The sequence below is a fragment of the Zophobas morio genome, unplaced genomic scaffold (genome assembly GCF_036711695.1).
Source record: "Zophobas morio isolate AGI-343-1 ecotype UQ-CSIRO unplaced genomic scaffold, CSIRO_AGI_Zmor_V1 ptg000002l, whole genome shotgun sequence".
Lineage (NCBI taxonomy): Eukaryota > Metazoa > Arthropoda > Insecta > Coleoptera > Tenebrionidae > Zophobas > Zophobas morio.
The window spans coordinates 174,319-199,652 of NW_026972107.1; the positions used below are offsets into that span (position 1 = coordinate 174,319).

Sequence of the window (25,334 nt, forward strand, 5' to 3'; positions counted from 1 at the left end):
TCCAAAAAATTAGTACGGTACTTGGTTAAAATGCTGGTTAAAACAGAGAATGTAGATTCACAAACAGCTGTACTGCATCCAAAAATTTGTGTAGTGATCATATAGGTAACATCCAATTTGTTTGAGTTTATTTTTTTGCATGTTTAGTACATATTTTAAAAATCCGACTTCGAAACCAAATATTTCGAAAATTTTGGTACGGAACCATGAACTCGTCATGTTTTTTTAAACTCGTCGAGATGTGTATTTCAGAATTTTTTGTCAACTTTAACAAAAGCTCAATTTTTGGAAACCCATATAAAATTTTTGACTTTTCCCAAGCATTTTCGAAAATTACCAAAAGAATTCCTTTGTTCATCTCGATTTCTTCCAAAAATCGTTTTGGATTCAATTTTTTTGAAAATTCTTACATTTTTTGCAGAATCGACGGGAGAAATATGGCAATTTTTGAGAACCTGTGTCAAATTTTTGACTTTTTTCAAGCACGTTCGAAATTACCAAAAGGGATTCCTTTATTGATTTCGATCTCCAGATCTTGTTTTTGGTTGTTTTTTCGAAAATTCGTACAATTTTTCCATAATCGCCAAAAGAAATATGGTAATTTTTGAGAAATTTTGAAAATTCCAGCTCGAAACCGAGTATTTCGAAAATTTTGATCCGGAACCTTGAACCTGTCATGTTTTTTTAAGCTCGTCGAAATCTATATTTCAGAATTTTTTGTCAACTTTTACGAAAGTTCAATTTTTGAAAACCCATATAAAATTTTTGGCTTTTCCCAAGCATTTTCGAAAATTACCAAAAGAGATTCCTTTGTTCATCTCGATTTCCAGAAATCGTTTTGGATTCAATTTTTTTGAAAATTCTAACTTTTTTTCCAGAATCGACGGGAGAAATATGGCAATTTTTGAGAACCTGTGTCAAATTTTTGACTTTTTTTCAAGCACGTTCGAGATTACCAAAAGGGATTCCTTTATTGATTTCGATCTCCAGATGTTGTTTTTGGTTGTTTTTTCGAAAATGCGTACAATTTTTCCACAATCGCCAAAAGAAATATGGTAATTTTTGAGAAATTTTGAAAATTCGAGCTCGAAACCGAGTATTTCGAAAATTTTGATCCGGAACCATGAACCTGTCATGTTTTTTTAAGCTCGTCCAAATCAATATTTCAGAATTATTTGTCAACTTTTACGAAAGTTCAATTTTTGAAAACCCATATAAACTTTTTGACTTTTCCCAAGCATTTTCAAAAATTATCAAAAGAGACTCCTTTGTTCATCTCGATTTCCAAAAATCGTTTTGGATTCAATTTTTTTGAAAATTCTTACAATTTTTCCAGAATCGACGGAAGAAATATGGCAATTTTTGAAAACCTGCATCAAATTTTTGACTTTTTTCAAGCACGTTCGAGATTACCAAAAGGGCTTCCTTTATTGATTTCGATCTCCAGATGTTGTTTTTGGTTTTATTTGGTTGAAAAGTCGTAAAATTTTTCAGCAATCGCCAAACGAAATGTAATTTTTGAACTTTGAAACCGAATGTTTCGAAAATCTTGATCTGGGACCATCTAGACCTTGTGTTTTTTGATTGAGCTCGTCGAGATCAACATTTCAGATTTTTTTGTGGATTTTTAGTCAACTTCAACAAAAGCTAAATTTTTGAAAATTTATAAAATGTTTATGACTTTTCCCAACCGTTTTCGAAAATTAGCAAAAGGGTTCTCTTTATCGATTTCGATCTCCAAATGTTGTTTTTGGTTTTATTTTCTCAAAAATTTGTACAATTTTTCCAAAGCCGCCAAAAGAAATGTAATTTTTGAGAAATTTTGAAATGTCGACTTTGAAACCGAATTTTTCGAAAATCTTGGTCTGGGACCATCAAGACCTTATGTTTTTGGATTAAGCTCATCGAGATCTACATCTCGGAATTTTTTGTTGATTTTTTGTTAATTTCAACAAAAGCTCAATTTTTGAAAATCCATATACATTTTTTGACTTTTCCCAAGCATCTTCGAAAATTAGCAAAAGGGATCTCTTTATTGATTTCGATCTACAGATGTTATTTTCGGTTTTATTTTTTTGATATTTCGTCGAATTTTTCCACAATCGCATAAAGAAATAACTTTTTTTTAAGTCACTTTTGAGATTTTTTAGAAATTTTAGGTAGAACCCAATATTTCGTAAATTTTGCTCCGGGAGCATGAACATGTTTTTCGATTAAGCTCATCGAGATCTATATTTCAGAATTTTTTGTCAACTCTAACAAAAGCTCAATTTTTGAAAACTAAATAAATTTTGACTTTTCTTAGCATTTCCAAAAATTACCGAAAGTCATTCTTTTATTTATTTCAATCTTCAGATGTTGTTTTTGGTTTTATTTGATCGAAAATTTGTAAAATTTTTCTAGAATCGTCAAAAGAAATAGGAGTATAATTTTTGAGAAATTTTAAAAAGTCGACTTGGAAACCGAATAGCAGCAAGACCTTATGTTTTTTGACTAAACTCGTCGAGATCTACATCTCAAAATTTTTTGTAGATTTTCAGCCAATTTAAACAAAAGCTCAATTTTTGAGAATCTATAAAAAAAATTTGACTTTTCCCACGCATTTTCGAAAACTAGCAGAAGGAATCTTTTTATTGATTTCGATCTCCAAATGTTTTTCTTTTGGTTTTATTTTTTCGAAAATTCGTACAATTTTTCCAGAGCCGCCAAAAGAAATGTAATTTTTGAGAAAGTTTGAAATGTCGACTTTGGAAGCGAATTTTTGAAAAATCTTGGTCTGGGACCATCAAGACCTTATGTTTTTTGATTAAGCTCATCGAGATCTACATCTCAGAATTTTTTGTCGATTTTTTGTCCATTTCAATAAAACCTCAATTTTTAGAAAATCCATATATTTTTGACTTTTCTCAAGTACATAGTAGGCTATGGAATAAAATGTGACATGTTCATTTTTTTATACGGTCAACATCAACGGTAGGGTGATATTGCCAAATAATATACCCTGTACGAAAATAAAGGTGGGGCGGGTGGGGCCAGTTAATATGCTTCGGCAATCGGCATTATATTGAAATTTTATTACTAATTTGAAATTTATAATGTATAAGTCTTCCAGGGGGGGCAACCAAAACTGCTAGGGGGGGGCTCAGCCCCCTCTTGCCCCCCCATAGCTACGGGGCTGATTTTGTGCAGCGCTGGCGGAACACCGGAAGAGTTTCTTTTCGCTTTTTTAATTTTATGAGGTAAGCAATCCGACTTTATTTTCCGCTATGAAAGTGGAATAAAGATGTCGGATTACGATATGAAGCTGTACGGTTGTCACATAACCGACGAGTTATTTTTATTGTAAGTTGGTAGAGCATACGTGTTATTTCTGCATGGCATCACCAGTCACGGCGACACGTTATTGACAGAACGGGGATCGTGTTTCTGAAGCTTGTTAAAAGTTAATTCGATATCTTGTCTGGTCGGATGAGATAGGCTAGGGTGTATTTGTCAACGGTAGAGAAACATGTTGTAAATTTTCATTTCCGAAAATTGGGGAACATTCCTGAGGGTTAGTTAATAATGACAGGCGAAGATTCTATTTAGTGTTTTACATGTTGACTTTTCACTTTCCGCACTGGGACCGATGGTGCTAATTTAAGACGCGCCAAATCCAAGTGAAATCTACAACAACACGCATAGACAGCGGCAATCGCATTACCTTAATGTAGTCGACCTACATCCAGGGCTCATTAATACGGATCATGTAGTCTCACCTCACTTTTCCCCGGAGTATGCAATTCGTGGCGGAAAAGACGCAGCGAGCTGCATTCGGAAAGCTCCACACGTGACAAACTTCATACAACACCCTTTTCAGATTCCCGGACTCCGTTGTGTGTTTCCTTCCGCATTTTATTTATATCCCGGGGAGTAATAGTGGAGTCTCCACACTGCAATCACTCCGTTTGATTAATGACGAGAGCGGGACTTTGTGTGCGGACGGTTTCTTTATTTCGACCGGAACCCGGCTTGTTTAACGCACTTAGCACTTTATTATGTGAGACAGAAGCGGCCGACGAACAGGCGCGGTCTCACACCTCAAAAAACACTCCCAACGAAATTAAAAGGGTCGTTAAAAACACACATAGATATACATCATGCCTGGAATTCGGCCGTAAGCTTGTACTACAATGGAAACATTTATTGGGCGAGTCTTTATTCGAGGAAGGAGGCTGTAGGGAAGAAAAAATTAATGGGGACGCGGTAGTGACCGAGGCAACTCGGCGTGAAGGCGATAAGGGGGAAAAAGCCTTATGTCCAACACGATTCAAAGTCCACGTGGATGTGTAAGCTACATAAAACTGTTATAAAACCGCCATAAAACTTCCCGGCACTTAAATATTTCTCGGGAGTTAATTTCCTTGTCTTTATTTTCACCATTTTTCAATCTAAGGGGCAATTTTTTCGAGTGTGTGGTACAATCGCACGAAATTTGAGCCTATGGGCGGATCGTTTTTGCCTGCCCTCACCGAAGAAGGCGGTCCAAATCCTTCAAGGGCAGAATTTGTAGGTAGGCTCAAACTACAAATAAAATAATCTTAAATCGTTGAGTGACATGTAATTGGCATAATAATAAAAACGTGCCATTTTTGTTAACTGATATTTTTTTCATAAATGTCGCAAAATTATTAAATTTGTCTAATCATCCCCACCAATAATGTGATAACGTCACTTCAAATTTATGCATAGTAAATGGGTTTTAAATTGTATACAGTAACATAGTCCTACACATGTAGTTTATGACTCCGTGTTGAGTTTTTATTCGAAACGTCCAGATTTTTGGAAAAAAAATCAAAATTATAAAACAATATTTTGCAATTTAATTTTGAATTTGCAAAATCGCATACTTTGAAATCTTGCAGATGTTTTTAACATCATGATAAACATGATACATTTTTAATTAAAATATATTTGCTTATTCCCTCTAAAAAATTTATGACGTCACCTCAAAATTTTGCAGAATAAATCCTATCTTAAATGTATAAAATATGATGAGTTTTATACTTGTGATTTATCACTGCATTAATATTTTTTAGATTTGGTTATACAGGGTGTCTCAAAAAAGTTAATGACTGATTCAATTTATTTTATTGAAGAAATCAAGAATAGCAAAACTGAATACTTTGAAATATTGTAGATGTTTTGAAGTTTTTGTAAGCAACAATATTTGATTAATCAAATATGCGCAAAATCAAAAATCGGAAAAACTGAAATTCACTAATGCAAAAAACAGCAAATCGAAAAATACAAATCGTAAAAATCGAAAATCTAAAAAATCGAAAATTATCGAAATTATCGAAATTATCGACCTAGGTCGATCGAAAAGTGGAAATTCACAAACCTCAAAAATCGAAAAATCGAGAATTGAAAAACGGAAAAACCAAAAAATCGAAAAGTCAAAAATTTGTAATATTGAAAATTAAAAAAATCAGAAATTAAAATAATCAAAATATATAAAGTAAAAAAAATTGCAAAGCCTAAAAACTGAAACGAATAGAAAAATCGAAAAAGCAAAAAATTGGAAAAACAAAAATTCGAAAAATCTAAAATCGAAAAAGTGGAAAATCGAAAATCTGAATAAAGAAACTTGGAAATTCTGAAAATTGGAGAATCGAAAACCAAAAAATCGGAAAGTAACAAAATTGAAGTCTAACAGTTGAGAATGGAAAAATTGAAAAACCGAAAATTCTAAAAATCGGCAATGGACAAATTGAAAATCGCAAAATTTAAATTGAAAAATTGAACATGGAAAAATCGATGAATTGAAAAATCGAAAATTCGACTACTCAAATTTTTTTCTAAAAATCGAAAAATCATAAAACTGAAAAATCCAAAATTCTAATCATCGAAAATCTGAAAACTGAAAATCGAAAATTCTGAAAACCGAAGAATGGAAAAATTAAAAATCAAAAATTCGAAAAATCAAAACCGAAAAATTCAAAGATTTAAAAAGAAAATCGAAAAATCAAAAATCTGAAAATTGAAACTCGAAAATTTGGAAAATCGAAAAGTAAAAAAATTGAAGTCTAAAAGCTGAAAAATGGAAAACTGAACAATCGAAAATTCGAAAATCAAATATCGAAAAATCGAAAAGCCGAAAAATCGAAAATTTGATAAATCAGATATGCGAAAAACACAAAATCTGAAAATACAAAACTGGAAAATCAAAAATCTAAAAATGGAAAAACCGAAAATCGAAAATTCAATGAATCTAATACGTAGGTCGATCGAAAAACTGGAAATTCACAAATCTGAAAAATCGAAAATTTGCAAGATTGAAAAACCGAGAGTTGAAAAATCAAACAACCGAAAAATGGAAAAATCAAAAATCGAAAAATAGGAAAACCGAAAATTCGAAAATTCATAATATTGAAAACTCTAAAAGTCGACAATTCAAAAATCAAAAAACTGGAAAAAAATAATCGAAAAATCGAAAAGTAAACAAATTGCAAAGATTAAAAACTGACGAACAGAAAAATCGAAAAATCGTGAAATCAAAAAGTGGAAAATCGAAAACTGGAAATTGAAAAATCGAAGATTGGAAAATCGAAAAATCGAAAATCGGAATATCGAGAATCGACAAATTAAAAAACCGAAAAATCGAAAAATTAAAAAATCGGAATTGGAAAAATGAAAAAAAAAACGAAAATTCAAAAATCGAATAATCCGAAACTAAAATAATAGAAAAGTGGAAAAGTAAAAATTGCAAAGTCTCAAAACTGACGAACAGAACAATCGAAAAATAAAAAAAAATCGAAAAATATCTAAACATGGAAAATCGAAAAATCGAAAATCGGAAAATGGAAAAACCGAAAAATCGAAAATCGAAAACTCGAAAATTCGATGAAACAAATACTCGAAAAAGCGAAAAGTAAAAAAATTGCAAGGCCTAAAAATTGAAAAATCAAAAAATCGAAAAATTGAAAATCGAAAAAACGACGATCGAAAAAAAATCAAAAAATCGAAAAGTGGAAAATCGGAAAGTAACAAAATTGAAATCTAAAAGCTGCAAATTGCAGAATCATAAAAACTTAAACAAACAGAAAAATCGAAAAACGACAAAAGCGGAAAAACGAAAATCGAAAAATCGCAAATCGAAAAATCGTGAAATCAGAAAATGGAAAATCGAATAATCGAAAGTTGAAAAATCGAAGTTCGAAAAATAAAACAACCGAAAAATCGAAAAATTTTATGATTAATGGAAAATCGAAAAATCGAGAATAGAATAATTAAAAAACCGGAAAATTAAAAAATCGGAAATCGAAGAATTAAAAACGTAAAATCTAGAATTCAAAAATCAAAAAAATCGGAAAGTAAAATATAATTGAAAAATGCAAAAAAATTGCAAAGTCTAAAAACTGACGAACAGAAAAATCAAAAAATCTAAAAATGGAAAGACGAAAAATCGAAAATTGAAAGAATGGCAAATTAAAAAATCGAAACATCGAAAAATACAAAAAACGAAAAATTAAAAAATCGAAAAACGAAAAAACTGAAAACTCGAAAAATCAAAATACCGCAAATTTGAAAAATCAGAAAATTAGAAAGTAATAAAATCGAAAAATTGATAGAAAAATGGAAACTGAAAAATCTAATTCGATGAAAGTGTTGGTCGAAAAAACGAAAAATCGAAAATCGAAGTGACCTTTTTTTGAGACAGGCTGTATAAGTAAATCTAAAAAATATTACTGCAATGATAAATCACAGGTATAGACTCAACATATCAAATTTTACGATGACGTCATGCATTTTTTGGCGAAGATAAGCAAATACATTTTGATCGTGGCTTTGAAAGTATTCTTCGACTTTCGTTCCATTTCAAAATTTACTCTTTGTATATTTCAGTGGTCACAACGGGTTCACTAACTACGCTGAAGTATGCAAAGATTAAATTTGTCACCGAAAAGAAGTCTGAAGTAATAAATTATCCTCCTTCGGTGACGACCGGCAAAAATGATCCGCCCATAGGCTCAAAACATTTGCGTGCGATTGTACAACGAGTAGCAACGGCATGACAATATTTCTCTTGCGTGTTTTTGTTTTACGTAAAATTAACCTAGCTGCCGATGTTTACCCTTCACATTGTCTAGCCGACACGTCAAAAAATCGCGTTCAAATATTTGCATTATCTTGGATAACACTGCACCGGTATTTGCATAAGCTTTTCCGGTGATTGTTGACCGATCGAGATCGGCAAACGCTGCTCGAGTCGTCGGGAAAGCTCGATAAAAACGTAAAGGTTTCCGGAATTAAGTGCAAGGTTAGGGAAACGTCTGAGGAAAAATATGTGTAATATCTTAAAGGAAGTTCCTGGTCTCGATTTTCATCCATTCCGGTCCTTTGTCAACGTCCGCGTTCACCTCCTCCTCATTATTCAGCCGGATATAGTTAATGCCCGTCTGTTTGAAACTACGATCACGACCACTTTCCCTGGAACGTCGACGCCAAACGAAACTAATCACTTTCGTTGTTACCCGCACGTGATCACAAAATGGCCATTATAACCCCGGCCAGTGGCGGCGTTAGCCCGTTTTTCAACTCGACGGACGATTTCTCCGTTAATCACAACTGCCAAATAACAAAAGTAATCGTCAAATTGTCGTATCGCGTCCCGATCAAAACACAAATGACAACAAGTAGCGCCCACCGCTTCCTCTTTTCTTCTCTCCATCCACATTATTACCTAACGGCCAATCTGCCTACTCATCCAATCCCCATTCATGCCTTTAATCTCCGAATCTCAACCATCACCATTCGCATCACGACAAACACCTCTGTCCCCCCCGGGTCGCCGCCTCTGCCGTCGTCTCCGCGAAGATTCCTCCGTCTCCTCCCACGCCAGCCGCCGAAGGCATTCCTCGACATTCCGCAACAACATCGTCCACATCCAAGGGAACGCTTTACTCGGAAGACGCGGTTTGTGGTCTCGCAACGCATGATCTAAATTATAGTCATTATAGAAGAAAATGACAGACGTTTTAACCGTCTCCGACTGCCATTTTCAATTAGCGTTCGCAGTGTCGTCGCTGATTTTACGACACCGTTTATGGACTTGCGGTCTACGCTCCAAACGTCTTCATTTCCTCGCAGGACTCGATGAAAAAGCCCGCTTGCATAGTTGTGTTGCGTTTTATGACAGCAGGTGCACCGAGCTTTGCAGGAATTTTTACTGCCGTTTTTGCTGCCAAAGCGGAAAGGGGATGTCCAATTCCGCAAACAGTGAGCGACGTTACCTCGAAGGCCAGGAAAGTTCGTCGTAAATGGCTTCGCAGAATTTTTTAATTTGAATCTGCATCGGAGAGGCGGTGAAGACCACCCGTCTTAGAAGATGATAAATTGGTGAATTACGCTAGAACGCTTAAGCTTATGATAAGTAATAGCCGCTGGTTCTTAATAAGCAAAAACAGACCGAACGGGTGTAGCGAGTTGTATACGACATAATAATGTGCTCAAATTACGGAGGAATATTGCTTTTCATATTTCATGGACGGGGAATTTACATTTACTCACGGTCGGACGAGCTGTTTGCGCTAGTTACTCTTGCGGGGTTTCTTTTTCGCTGGGTAATTGCTCGCTTTAATTAATGCATACAATACCCCGTTTTCGGAATTTTTCAGTTCTAGAAGGTTCCCCGACTAGGGTCGGATGAAACTGGAGCAGCGCAGGACTCCTTTCACGGAAATTGTGAGTGATATACACAAAGACTCCTGGAGGCATTGGCACCTGCGTATCGTTATAGATGTTATTAAATGATTTCTAAGGACAAAGTTGCTAAGTTGAAAAGGGACGTTAATATTGTCGGCAGGCTGTGGCGGCGGTTGTCCCTTCCTCTGCGTTTTTTCGTTTATCCCCGAAATTTTTTAAATCAACACATTTCCGCCCCGTTATGCTCGTGGCGCCCCTTTCCGTTTTTTCCCGATTGTCTAAACCCAATAAGTCCGTGCGTGCAAACAGGGAAATCAGCACTAACGGTATTGACAACATCTGTTGTCGCATGTCCGATCCCATTACTGGAACTCTTTGTAACAAGCAAGAGGAATGCAAAAGGAAATTAAAATGGTCGTGTTTAATGGATATGTTAAAAAGACAAGGAAATAACACACATTCGTCTGTATTATCCTTGGATGGAATTGTTGAACACGGAGCATTCTTCTCGTCGCTATTAATTGTTGTACAAAGCCATTACTGCAGTTCTCTCATCTGTAAGTAATTTGTGTTTTAATTAAAAGGATACTGACTAAGGCCCGAATGTATTCCGTGTATTTATGAATCGCGAACGATAAAAATGCCGAAGTTTCCGAAGACGCGTTAATTAAACGATTTTTGTACAAGTTTTCTCATTAAGTGCGAAAATTGTTTGTTATTTATTAGGCGACCGAAACGTCGGTAATAAAATGAGCTCCTGAGTCGTTCTAGGTGAGATTGTGCTATTTTAACACCATTATCCTTTTACAGCGAGGGTTGTTTAATACACTTCCAGTTACAACCACCGTTCATTCTACACGCACGATTATATTAAGTCCTAATAGGATACCAGATGCTGGGAACTCGAGCCCGAGTTTATTATGCTTTAAAAAATAGCTTCGTAATAAATCGAGGTGTACCGCGTCGCGTTTTCCACAAAGCTCGAACAGAAAGCCATGAAAAACGCAGCACTTAACCGTAACTCACTTATTGTACTCCTATATCTGAGCACTCTCTGGCTTTTTATAAAACGCACGAGTGCGACAGAGACACAACGATCATGTTTTAGTAGCATAACGAGCAAACAAGTATTACGTTTCCTTCTCACGATAGCAACGTTCACTCCGATAATCAACGTGCTTGAAAAATCACAATCCAAACAGTCGCTACTTAAATAAATAAAGTGATTGACACGTCATGCGCTTCGCTCGCTTCGTGCAGAAATTCTCATAAATAAGCTAAATAGCTTCGCATAAACCCTTTTCATTGTACCAAAATAACGAATTATCCCGTACCGCCGCACCCGAAATATTGATACACGGCCGCCTCATTTAATATCTGTGAGAGCGAATCCGCTGGATACAGATGTAATCGTCCCGCTAAAACAAAAACGGCGGGATTAAACCAACACGTCAAATATTTGGTCAATTATTACCCTCGTAAATCCCGGCACGTCCTGCATATGCCCGACTGCATTTGTAAAATTGGAATCCAAACAATTTATTGTTATATCGTATTTGTTCAAGTTTTCGAGTTCGCGGCACGTAGGTGGCGAGGAATCGAAATTCGTCGGCGAGCGCTGATTTAATATGCGTTTTCAACGTGGGTGGAAAAATACTAGAGGTGTTAAGAAATCGTATGTCACGGATTAGATTTCCGGATTTTCGAGCCGCCGGAGAATGGGTGGATGTAAAGTAGTTTGCGTTTGTCTGACAAGCGTGCACAGATTTCATTTTTATGTTTTTCGCAAGTGAGGCTCGGTCCCGGGAAACGTGGCGCAATTTTTTCAAATGACGCTGAACTGCCGCGATTTTGTATACGCTAGATCATTCTTGAGGAAACCTTGTTGCAGGTCTACGTAATATCGTCCGTTTACCGAACAGATGGAGCGATCACGTAGTAAGCGAAGAAAGATGAGCCGCTTTGTAGTGTAGTGGTCAGGGCACCCGCCCGGCAATTTCTGTTCGGTAAACGGTGTGTAGGTGGAAATACAAAAACAATTTTCACTTGACTTATTGGCCGCCGATAGTTATGGTGAAACAGATTAGCACATTGGTACGCTTTATGTCGTTCGTTTTCCCCTTGTGTAACAAATTCGATCCACCTGTTTCCTGCCCACTTTCGAACCAGCCTCCCTCCACACCCTCCATTGATCACGTCGGGCGGAAAACTCTTGAATGAAACCTCCCCGGCAGTATCTCATTCATAAAACAGGTGAAATAGCGGATAAAACAATCTGTTGGCCGGATATCCTGCAGACACTGTAAACCGCCGATGCACCCAGCGTTTCCTGTTTACATCCATTCGCATCAAACGTGCGAAAAACGCCCCGGGAAACTCCCGTCTGTGTTACGCCATTATGCACCGTAATCCATCCCGACCATTTCCTAACAGGACGTAAAACACGGGCCCGAGTGAAATTTTAATAATTGTTTATCGCCCGGCCCCGGAACAGGTCCTCTGGGAAATTCTTTCGGCATCAGGTGAGGTTCAGCTTTACTTTTTCAGCTATCGATCCGGGATGTTAGTGATTCGGTTTGTTTTGTACCATGTTGGGAAATTCAGGCGCGAATGGTTTAGTTTATTATGAAAACACACCTGACCCGTTTTCGTGCATATGAGAGTGTTGCGAGGAATAATCCTGCGTGCTGTTTGGCAAAACACACAGGATTATGTTGTGGGGGTGGGAAACGGCGGTTTTTATCGTCTGTGATGGTAGCACGGTCGATTAATTAAATTTAGGAAACGGGGCGGCGAGGTCGGGGTTAGTTGGGGGTGAGGATCGTGACGGTTGGCGAAATATCACAATCGTTCATGAAACTCAACTATGCTTCTAGTTTTCGGTTTCGCCACGCACCGGAACCCCGAAAAAGTGAAACTGAATGAGATATCATTAACTTTCTAAAAGCCGAAGAGAGAGAAGGGGGTCACTGAAGGATGGCCGGCTTATAAAAAGAACAATGTATTGCATCTTTATCCGATCTCGACGTAGGAATTTAAATCTCCAAGTGGGTCAGAAACATTAATAGTATTGTGTCGTGAATAATAAATCCTCCAACTGGGTAGGTCTTTTAATTTAAAGCCAGCTCCTTTTGCGGCGCTAACTTTGCCAAGTCCACCGGGCGAAATCGGAAAAAATCTTCCACTTTACGGCAGTCGAGAGGTCTTAAGTTCGGTGTGGCGAAAACAAAGACGAACGAGAGAATAATTAGGGCCTGCAGATGGAGAATAAAGAAAATGTACGCACCAAAGACGAAAAAATCAACGCTGCAATTAGTCGTTGCATAAGCTGAATTGTTGGAATAATTTTCTTGATTATAGTGCAGACGTGAATTTACATAATGTTATGTATTCGGAGTGAATGCAGACGGCGGTGGCGGCGCGTGGTGCAAAAAGTGAAGTAAATGTCATTATTTCAATAGTGATTAGCATGGGTAAGTACGGCGGCGAGGAGCGAGTATCCTTGTGGATGGAAAAATGCGCCAGGTGATGCGACATTCCAATCAACATCCTGTCATGTTTATGATGTAGGTACGCATAAAAATCGCAGCCTTTTTGTGTACCCAGGTCGTTAAAATCAATTTGTGTAATTTTCCTCCACGGATACGTATTATTCCCATTATAAAGCAACACTCCCTTTAGACCCCCTTTGAAGAATCCAGTCCCCAGTACTTTGATCGCAGGCTGTATCAAACAAGCCCGTAATTACAGAAATATCGTGACAATGCTCCAACAAATCATCCACATTTTATTTCCAAACCTCCACACAAAGAAATAAGTTTCCAAAGTAGTTTTTCGCCGCCCTAGTTCCGCATGCCGATAGGCGCGAATTTCCCGACCCCGTAAAATTAAATTTACCGATCCTCCTAGGAAAATTGGACCAATCCACGCCGAAACGTTCATGTAAATAAACGTATCGTTCCGGTGGCAACAAATTGTGTTTGCACGGCATCCCCTTATCTTATTTGTTATCGATCCGACGAGTATTGTGATTTTTTAACGTCTGCGAAAAGCAAGCAGAACAAACGATTCGAGCCAGGTACAATACGGAAAGGTTCGGCCGGAATTTTTCTTATTGTTAGGTGTGTGAATAATAAAGCGATATTCACAATGGAGGTTGGGAAAGCGACGTGTTTTAACAAAGACAAAGTTTTTTTTCGTTCGATCGCTGTTTTCCCGCTGGAAGGCGTCCGGGTTAAATTGGAAGTGTCGGACGGGAGTTAGGGGTTGATTACAGTATAATCGGGTGTCCGTTAATTGCAGGATGGGAGAATTTGAGGAATTTCTCATTTGGTGGACGGGCAAAAAGGCAGACGTGGCGAGGGACTCGGGGGTTGTGATTGTGGAAAAATTATGCAGTTATCGGAAAGTGGATTTTGTTGTCGGGAAGGTTGAATCCCCACGTTGTAATAAAGCGGAGTTTCCTACAGAGAATTTTTTACTTTTCCACAGGTTTTGTCAAGATTTTGGTGTTGGTTCTTGAAACTGTCGTATGATGATCCGCACAATTTCTGGTCGTATTTGTCATGTTTCTCCTCGCTAAAATTCGACCACCTGCCACGTCGAACCGTAAACAAAACAGGATTTGCCGGCAAAAAATTTGATCTCCGGCTCGTTTCTCCACTATTCAGCGAATAACGGCTTGCGGGTTTGATAGACAAGTGGGTCAGCGCACTTCCGACAGTGTAAAGTCGCTCCAACCCTCGATCGTTTCTGTCATTTAAGACGCCATATTTCGCTGCGTCTAGGTGCTCCCATTGTGCCTTGTGACAGTTTCTAATTTGCTCGCGCTCCGATGGCAGTAGGAGTTCGAACCTGGAATAGAAAGTTCCTTTGCAATTATTATCGTGTTCTAAAAACCGTTCTAGCGGTCGTAAACAATGGTATACATAATTTCCATCATGGTGCTTTCACACGCACTGCACTCCTACGACGATGGCACAGTTCGTCATTCCACTTCCTTGCTGCGTAATCCATATTTGAAAAAGCGAACTGGTTCGGCTTCTTGTTTTTACACATTAGGAGCTTTGTTGCTCTATAATTTAAGTCTACTGGTAATTTCGTGCCCGTGGCGTTATCCCACCCATATCCAATAATCTCAAAGCAAATAGGCGAGATATAGGAGTTTTTCGGTTTATTTGCTTTATATTAACACTTCTGTGGGTCGCTGTTTGCTCAGATCTCCATGGGAAAATTGACGCAAGAAAGCCGAAAGAGCGGCCGGAAGTGTCGCCTGTCAACAAACGAGCACGGCACAGTCAGTAGCGACTTTTCGACTCAGAACTGAGATTGACAACTCCACTATTGAAACGTCGTACTCAAATCACTCCTGTTTTTTACAAAAATATATTAAAGTTCGCGCTACTCATTTCGCGTAATCTGAATTCAAATAAAATAAAGTGTCAGCATCATGGAAATAACGTTATAGCGTTAGGCGAGAAAATAAAGGCGTATTTGGGGCAATAAAATGTTTAAGGAGATAAAAGAAGAAAAAGAACATAAACTTTAGTGAATGAACAAAGATTTGTACAAATAAATCGCGTTTTATATTGTTTCGGGAGATAAAAGAGACTGAAATGAATTTCCAAGTTAATCTTTTAAGATCCGTACATGGAACGATCAAAGACTTGGTAAGAATATTGAATAATTCAAGTGATCGGCTTCGGACTAATTGCCCTAGTCGGTTGCAGAATTTAGATCGCGCTTCGTTTTAGCCGACAAATTATGCAAAAAGTCCGACGTTTCGAACCGTGCAAACATCGGCGTTCCTTTTTTTGATTAAACTTATTAGCTACTTTGTGTTTCCGTTGCGTCGATTTAATGAAAAAGCAAAACATCTTTTATTGATAATTGCTTAGAACAGGACGTGTACAACATTCTCTCCGACATGTTTATGGTGTTGTATCGCGATTCTCTGGCCTTTGTTTAAAAATTTATGCGTTGCCTTATTGGAATTGATTTCATAAGAATTCTATCATAATACATCGCCGATAAATTCACCAAACAAATATTGCAGATATGAGGTAGGTGTTTTATCTTGTTTCGTCGACCTTTGACATTGTGGTTCTTGGCCTGGATTTCTCCTTACGGAGCGCGGATAAAAATTCGTTTCTATTTCCGTTCGACGAATGCATGCCGCACTCGAAAAATTGCCAAACAGAATGTGGAATTAATAATTTCGCAAAAGGACGTTTAATTTTATGCGAATATGCGTCAGACGCAACGAATAGGATTGCCATATGTATTTAATTAAACAAGAAAAATTCGGACGTATTTGGGTCAGAATAAAGTTTCTATTTATTTATGGTGGACGTCGACTGAGTTCGCTTCATTTTAATCGTTTAACTCAACATTTCGTCGCAGTAAACTAAGTAACAAATAGGTAAAATGTGGTAGAAAACCACATCATCTACTAAAACTACATCGTCCTTTGAGGGTAAATGTTCTTTATACACGCTAATTACGACGTTATTAATTTCGAAGTTATAACTGTGACACATAAACATTAAGCTCAGGGAGCTTTAAATACCATTTTCCAGTTTATTGTAGATGACAAGTTATTTATATGATAATGAGTAACATTTTCGGTAACATTAAATAATTATTTGTTCTAAAATAATGAAAAGCATTTAATTTGAAAACAGCGCGACAAAATAGGCTAGTTTTTCGTTTCGATATGGTTTCAAGGCCGGTCCGGCCCAAGGCTGCTTAACCCAACCGACATCACACTATAGCCTCGTTTTTTTGGTACACATTGGTTTAACGGAACAGCGTATTTATAGAGGAATTAAATTGAATAGATCGCAGTGAAATTATTTATATAATTAATGTTGTAATTGTTACCGAATAAAGTAACAGTTGGACTGCTCCACTTTGCAGCGACAAAAAGATCATGAGATTCGTACACAAAACCTAGTTGTATTTTTTGAACTAAACTGACAAAAGGCAAAACGAAGGTGTGGAGAAAAATAACCACAAATTGACATTTATGACAAACATACCTAACCTACAAATCCACTTTTGACAGCTGTCGTAAGCGCGATCGTATCAGCAGACTACTGACATTTAGAAAAAACACACAAGGTCTATAACCCAATAAATTTATTCATGAAATGTTGATTTCCAGGCAATATTTATTGTGGTGTGATTAGAAAAACCGTGGAAAAACACGTTTCTGCTCAAAACGCGCGTCGTGAAAGTTTTCCTTTGGAACGAACCAAAACAAGCGCGTTCCCTTCGGGAAAGAACCTCGGTGGAGCCTTGAAAAGTTCAGCTGACCTTCCATTATTGACAGATTTTCTGGCCACGAAGAATCCACTCGAAAAAAAGCCCACGGAGAGTTTATAAACCCGCATGTTTAATGAGGAATTTTGTTTATTTTTTGCAGCGTCCAGTCTCTTTTTATGGCCGCATAATTTTTCAGGTGTAAACATCTCCTGTTTGATGAACAGTTGTTCAGTATTGACGTCTAACCGTTGGGCAATTTGTATAACCGTTCATCCGACGAAAATGACACTCGTAGAATGTGCCATTTTATTGCATAATTACGCCACGGCCGCGTGAACTTCAAAACTGACACATGGACTTTTCCGGTATTCCTTTTAAGACGTGTCCTCGGTACTAATTTATACGAAGCGGAGTCACGAAATAGCCACAGTCGCTTACGTAAGGCGCATTGTCCTGGGAATGGGTCGGTACGACCGGAGTACCATAGAGTGCGGCCGTCTCGCGTGGTACTTACCCGGGAAATTACCCCAGACGGGGTAAGAATTCCAATGGAGCTAAAGAGCGGTCGTGGCGACGTAAGTCGTGCTCAGGTTTTGCATTGGTAATCCGGCCGGGCCACTCGGTACTACCCAAATCACTCAATTTCCCAAAGAAAACACACAATTTTCATTCACAGCACCGTTTCGCGCACACTACAACACATATGTCGTGCACATTTCGCGTTAGATTTAGAGAGAACGTTGAAAAACCGTTGGATTCCGAGCTGACGCGGTGGTACCTACCGGTCGTACTTTGCTTCAAACTGGTGCTACGGCAACGACATCAACCTGCGAGAAGAGCGGAGTGGGGGAAGTTTACCTGAGCGCCGGATCGCGTTCTGGCTTTAACGAGCGCTTGTGCACCTGTCGAGGAACGACGGCACAAATCGCGGGATGGAGAGTACCGGGACGACGTTACGGGCACCGGGCTGCCGGACTTCGACACAATCCAAGAGTACCAAATTTTGGAAAATTGTCGTTTGGGTTCGTAACGTGCGGTACCGTGGGACTCCGAATCACATGTGCGATTTGAGTGACGCAACTTCGCCAACACCCACGATTTTTTAAGGAGGACTCCAGCGTGCCGCGCATACCTGGGTTTCGGCCCATGATGGATGAATGATGGGACGAAAAAGGTGGCTGACCTGCTTCATTCAGGTGTGTTTGTTTGGAGACTTCGATTTGCATTTATATAATGGTTAACAGGCTGCTAAATGGCCAATTAGTTGTGAATGGAGTGGAGTTTTGGACTTGGAGGATTTCTCCTGAAACGACGAAATTCCTGCGCCCCTCTCTCGCAAACCAATTAAAATTTTTGTTTATTTATAATTGCGTCTGACGGTGAAAGGAGAGTTTACTTTGTCAAAGGACTTTTATGTCGTGTTTACAGATTGAGTAACAGCGCCGAAGGCAATTATTTTATAAAAATACTTTTTTCGTCGTGATTGCACGTCCGAGGTTTTCGGATGGACGACACTGTTGTGGAATTATTCATTAGAAGTTGAACTGTTATAAATTTCAAAGTTTGCTTTAAAGACAAATTTTATGACGGGTTATAAAATAAAAATCAGATTAAAGTGATGATCCACATAAAACAGTAGTTTTATGTAAAACCTCCATAAAGCTGCCATAAAACTTAGATAAAACTACTTAACCCGGGGCGCTCGTTAGCTCTTAAATGGAAGCGTTCTGGTGAATTATATTTTTGTATTTCCCGCCAAATTTGTTGGCGCAGTGAACAGCAAACTCGTCAAAAAAATGTTGCGTTTTGGACGTGCAACTGTAAAACTAGTCTGTCATCCGAAAAAATCCGCCCCACCTTGTTGCCGCGCCAAAACCGCATCCCATTTACAAAAATTAGGGTGGAGTCCCTCACAATGGCCATCATTACAAATTGAAATGACTTGATTGTTCCCTGATGGCGCGATTGTTTCCTCGCCGGTCCAATATTGGCCCAAGCAATCTTATCCCAATCGCCCCTTAATTAACACCCCGTCGACTTAATTTAAGGCAAAACCTGGGCGCTCGCGAAATTATTGCCTTTGGATTTTTCGTCACGTCCCAATTACCTCCCAAATGAAATTTCTATTGCAGCGAATTAGTCAATTTTCGGTTGTGTGATCGGAGTGTGGCGTGAGAAAGAGGGAAGATGAAGCAATTCAATCAACGGGCTCGTTAAAACGTCGTGTGTCTTTGGTGCCGAGAGCGCTATTGGGGATACCGAGAAATTGCAAGGTTGTCTGAGGAGATTTTTCAGGATGAAGCGCTAAAGGATACAATGAGGAGAGGTGTGCGTGGGATTTAATTCAGAAAATAATTCATTCGATGAAATTTGCATGTTGCGGCACGCACTTGAAATGACATGGAGGAAGGGGGAGGCAAAGGGAGGAGTGTGCCGGGGGTCACAACAAAGGATGGGCTGTCGGTTGTGGATGGGTGGTAGAAAGGAATTCGCTGGTCAAGAATGGTTCGCCATCGGTGAATAGAAACAAAAAGCTTTTGTTTTCGTAGACAATTTCAGGATTAATGCGTTCTAGAAAAAAATCGACACACTTTCCGGTAACTGATTTGATTTTTTTTTAATATTCTCAGTGAGCGAATGACACAAAACAAACGACATTAAATAGTTACATCGCAATCCCTGCAAAGTCCTGCGTTTCTCTATATTCCTCCAATATCCGGCGTGACGTTCGTGAATACCAGGATTTATAAACCAAAGTCTGTTTGTTTTGAGAAAATTCTATTAAGAATCTCGACAGCGCGTTCTTATCTCTTTAATTACTTTAATACTGTTGAATTTTAATGCGTCTCAATTTTTAAGGCTTCTGATTTGCATTGTATAAGACTGTTTAACGAATTCGTTATTCCCTCAATTAATTTGACTCAACTTACGACCTATTCATCCTTCGGCTTATGTAATAACAATAACGCCTGTGTCTTAATCACATTCACAAGGTTACAAACCGCTCGACCGTGTAAAACTCGAACGTTGACTTGAAAAACAAGGACCCACGAAAGTTCCGGAAAATTGGGCTTGGAATTTTACACTTTTTTACCGAATTTTTATGTTAATTTGTAGAGTGGAGGTGTTTTTACGCAAAGAAACAAAATTTTACACTTCATTTTGGCGATTCCTTTGGGTGGTCAAAAAAGGATCGAAAATTTCACGTTGAAAAATAGATTCAAGAGAAATGGTAGAAATTTTCCACGTAATTTGGCCGAAAATGACTTCTGGAGGTCGAAGTCTACGAAAAAATTCGTTTAGATAAATTTCGATGCTGGTCGAAAAGGGGTCGAAAAGTGTATTGAAAAATTATCCGACAAGTTGCCTAAAAACTTACAAAAAATTCTGAGATGTAGATCTCAACGAGCTGAATTGAAAAATACGTGTTGATAGTCCTGCAGCAAGGTTAACAAAATATGCGGATTCAAAAGCCGAATTTTCAAATTTTTCAAAATTTCCAAAAATTGCCATCTCATTTTGACGATTCTGGAAAAATGCTAGAAATTTTCGGAAAAATGAAGCCGAAATTGACTTTTAGACAGCGCAGTCTATAAAAAAAAATTGTTTAGGTAAATTTTAAGGTGGTCGAAAAAGGGTCGAAAATTTCATAAGGGGAATACGGAAAATTGAGCTTTCGGAAAAGAAGCCTAAAATCCACCAAAAACATGAAATATAAATCTCGACGGGCTGAATCCAAAAATATAGCGTTTTGATAGTGTGCTGGAGATATATTTACCAAATATTCGGTTTCAAAAATCGAATTTTTAAAATTTCAAAAAATTTCTTTCATTTTGACCATTCTGGAAACCTTTTCAGTTTTTCGGTTTTCCAACTTTTGGATATTGCAAATTTTCGATTTGCAGTTTCTCGAGTTTTCAATTTTTATTTTTTTAGTTGGTCGATTTATTAATTTTTCATGTCTTCAATTTTTTGATTTGCAATTTTCTTTATTTTTTTTAATGTGAAATATTTTAAATTTAGAATTTTTCAATTTTTCAATTATTGGATTTTAAAACTTTTCTTCATAATATGTATTAAATTTTTCAATTTTTGAATGTTTACAGAATTTTTAATTTACATTTTTGACGGTTCTATGTATAATTTTCCCATCGTAAAATTTTTGGGTTTTCCAAATTTTCGATTCGATTCGATTTCGATTCAAAATTATAGACATCGGAAAATCGGATGACTGGAAATCCAACAATTGCAAACTTGAAAAATTACGATTTTGAGGATTCCATAATTTTTCGATTGTACAATTTTTGGATTTTTTAATTTATCGATTGGATTTGTTTTTTCTTCTGTCCAGTTTTTCGATTCACTGGGTTTCCTTTCGATTTTTAAATCTTCCAATTTTTGGTTTTTCAATGTTTCAACTTTTCGTTTGTTCGAATTTGCAATTTTCAACTTTTTGATTTTTCAATTTTTCGATTTTTCCATTTCTTCGGATTTTTAGTTTTTAGATTTTTAATTTTTCAACGTTACAGTTTTTCAATTTTTCAACGTTTTAACTGAAAAATTGTAAAATTGAAAAATCAAAAATGAAAAAACGAAAAAGTGGAAAATGAAAACCTTGAAAGATCTGAAAATTGGAACTCAAGATCTTGAAAAATTGAAGAAACGAAAAATTCAAAAGTCGAAAGATTAAAAATTAGAAAACTTAAAAACCGAAAAAGTGTGAACTCAAAAAAGCGAAAATGTATTGTGAAATCAAAATGTTGAAAATGATAGCAATCGGAAAATCGGATAACTGAAAATCCAACAATGCAAACTCGAAAAATTATAGAAAAGTCAAAATCGCAAATTTTCTATAATTTTTCGAGTGTACAATTTTTGAATTTTCCAGTTTTTCGATTCGATTGTTATTTCTTCTTTCCAATTTTTCGGTTCATTGATTTTTTTCGATTGTTAAGTTTCTCAATTTTTAGTTTTTCAATATTTCAATTTTTCGGTTCTTCGGTTCTTCGATTTTCCACTTTTTTGATTTCACAATTTTTTATTTTTTCAATTGTATTTTTTTGTTTCTCATTTCTTCATTTTTTCCATTTGCGATTTTTCAGTTTTTTTATTTTTTTTTTGTTTCTTAAATTTTACAATATGCAACACTTCGAGTTTTCATTTCTAAATTTTTCAGTTTTCCAACTTTTGGATGTTCCAATCTTTAAATTTTGCAAATTTTCGATTTTTCAATTTTTCATTTCGGTTTTTATTGTCTTTATTTTTTCAATTTTTTGGTTTCTCAATGTTTTGATTTTATAATTTTTCGTTTTTTCAGTTTTTGATTGCAATTTTTATAGTTTAAATTTTAAATATGCAATAATAATAATAATAATTTTTAAAATACATAATTTTTTCAATTTTACGATTTTAGATTTTTTCCATTTTTCAGTTATTAAATTTTAAAACTTGTTCGTTTATTCAACTTTTCAAATTTTCGATTCTTCAATTTTTGAATTCTTCTAATTTTCGATTGAAAATTTTCCTTTTGTTTTTTTGTTTACTTTATTGTTACAATTTTTCAATTTTTCGTTTCTTCAATTTTTCGATTTAATTTTTTTGTTTCTTCAATTTTATGATATGACACTCTTCGAATTTTCATTTTTAAACTTTTGAGTTTTTCGATTTTCTAACCTTTGGATGTTTTAGTTTTTAGATTTTGCAAATTTTCGAATTACAATTTCACGAGTTTTCAATTTTTAATTTTTCACGCCTAAAATCCACAAAAAAATTCAAAAATATAGAGTGTTAATATTCCTGGAGCTAGATTTACCAAATATTCGCTTTCAAAAATCAAATTTTTAAAATTTCAAAAAAAGTCATTCAAAATCTTTCATTTTGACCATTCTAAAAAACTTTTCAGTTTTTCGCTTTTCCAACTTTTGGATGTCTCAATTTTTAAATTTTGCAAAATTTCGATTTTCAATTTTTCATGTCTTTAATTTTTCGAATTGCAATCTTTCATTTCGGCTTTTTATTTTCTTTATTTTTTTAAATGTTTCTTTTTTCTATGTTCAGTTTTTATAATTTTTCTGTTTTTCAATGTGAAATTTAAATTTTTCAATTTTTGGATTTTTCAGTTTTTCGGGTTTCAGTTTTTCTCGTTACTACAATTTTTAAATCGCAATTTTTCTATTAAATATGTGATAATATTTACAATCTTTAAAATTTTTCAATTTTAGAATTTTTTTATTTTTTAATTTTTCGATTTTTAACTTTTCAGTTTCTCGATATTCAATTTTTCAATTTGTCGATCTTTGAATGTTTACAGCTTTTTTACTTTCCATTTTTGACGATTCTATACTTTTCCGTTATACAATTTTTGAGTTTTCCGATCTTTTGGTTCATTGATTTTTTTCGATTGTTAAGTTTCTCAGTTTTTAGTTTTTCAATTTTTCAATTTCTCGTTTCTTCCGTTTTTCGATTTCAATTATTCGATTCTCCACTTTTTCGAATTAACAATTTTTTTGATTTTTCCATTTCTTCAGATTTTTTAATTTTTAGATTTTTCAGTTTTTTGAATAAAAAATTAGAAAAATTGTAAAATAGTAAACTGAAAAAAGGAAAAAATGTAAATTAAAAACCTTGAAAAATCTGAAAATTGGAAATCAAGATCTTGAAATATTGAAGAAACCAAAAATTCAAAAATCGAAAGATTAAAAATCGAAAAAGTGCGAAATAAAAAAAACGAAAATGTATTGTAAAGTCAAAATGTTGAAAATTATAGAAATCGGAAAATCGGATAACTGGAAATCCAACAATTGCAACCTTGAAAAATTACGATTTTGACGATTCTATAATTTTTCGATTTTTAAATTTTCCGATTTTTGGTTTTTTCGATTGTTCTATTTCTCCAGATTTTTTAGTTTTTCGATTTTTAATTTTGTAACTTTTCAGTTTTTCGATTTTTCAAAGTTTTGAACATTGCAAAATTGGAAAATTGAAAAATCAAAAATGAAAAAACGGAAAAGTGGAAAATGAAAATCTTGGAAGATTTGAAAGGTGGAAATCAAGATCTTGAAAAAACGAAGAAACGAAAAATCCACAAATCGCAAGATTAAAAATTGGAAAATTAAAAAGCGAAAATGATAGGAATCGGAAAATCGGATAACTGAAAATCCAACAATGCAAACTTGAAAATTCCGATTTTGACGATTCTATAATTTTTCGAGTGTACAATTTTTGGATTTTCCAATTTTTCAATTCGATTTGTTATTTCTTCTGTCCAATTTTTCGATTCATTGAGTTTTCTTTCGATTTTTCGATTTTACAATATTTTGCTTTTTCAGTTTTTCGATTGTTCTATTTCGTCAGATTTTTCAGTTTTTCGAAGTAATTTTCGAAGAAATGAAGCCGAAAATCACTTTTGGACACCGAAGTCTATCTAGGTGATCGAACAAAGAATCGAAAGTTTCATTTGAAAAATTGAACTTTCGGAAAAATCCACAAAAAATCTAAGATCTTGACGAGTTGAGTCGAAAAATATAGCTGTTAAAATAGTATTTGGTTTTAAAATTCGTTTTTTTTTAATTTCAAAAAAAGTCACAAAATCGTGGGAATTTTCGAGAAAACCCGAAAATAACTTCTGGAGATCAGAGTCTACAAAACGTGCCTTTGGGTATTTTGTTGAAGGTCCTGTGGAAAGGGTTCTTGTATCCCTTGTTGTTGTAGCAACGTTAATAACGTTTTCGACAAAATAGATATTGTTTCAGTGACCTTAAGTTGGATAAAATGGCAAAAGAAATCCATTACAAACATAAACATCGTTGTTAATTTACACAATCTGAAATGTTACATGTTCCATAATTTCCAAGTTGTATATTTGTTTGGAGAGCATTATAACTTTTACACACTATCCGCAAACAAAATCTTTTCCCGTAATACATTATTCGCTTAAAATTAAATTTCACAATTAATATGAAATTATTCCATCTACATAACACTCTTCGCAAAATTAGGACTGAAAAATGTAAATACCAGTTTTGAAACAATTTCTCTTTTGAACTGAATATTTGTAGCATTTACTTCATAACGAAGTTCCATTGTTAGTGTTTAATTTACATCAAGCATTCTGGAAATATTTCCACCTTTGCAGAAGCCGTATTTCACCCTTACGAGCAAACAATCACATGACAAGACAAATGTTCCTACGATTTGTTTATTAGTCGGTGTTATAGAAAGCGGTTGCTTCTGTATGATCTACAAACACTGCTTGAAACTCTTATTATCACGCTTTTATTAGCTTGGGTTGTATGTATGTAACGGAATCTTTGAGCTTAATTTTCATCGGTTTCTAAAAGTCTGATCATCTTGAAACTTTGCACACGTCTCAAGGATCGATG

General features: G+C 35.7%; 1 protein-coding gene across 3 annotated transcripts in view; it reads right to left on the reverse strand.

Annotated features, from left to right (window-relative positions):
* The window catches only part of LOC135123038 (apoptosis-stimulating of p53 protein 2), a 223,369-nt gene that overhangs the window by 73,093 nt on the left and 124,942 nt on the right, over positions 1-25,334 (reverse strand). The window contains exon 1 of one of the 3 annotated variants that reach the window (XM_064047568.1): positions 17,468-17,759. The exons of the other annotated variants lie outside the window; for them this stretch is intronic. The gene's annotated coding sequence lies outside the window, so the exon portion shown is untranslated. Of the gene's footprint in view, positions 1-17,467; positions 17,760-25,334 lie in introns of those variants that run through there. 3 annotated transcript variants of the gene reach the window in all.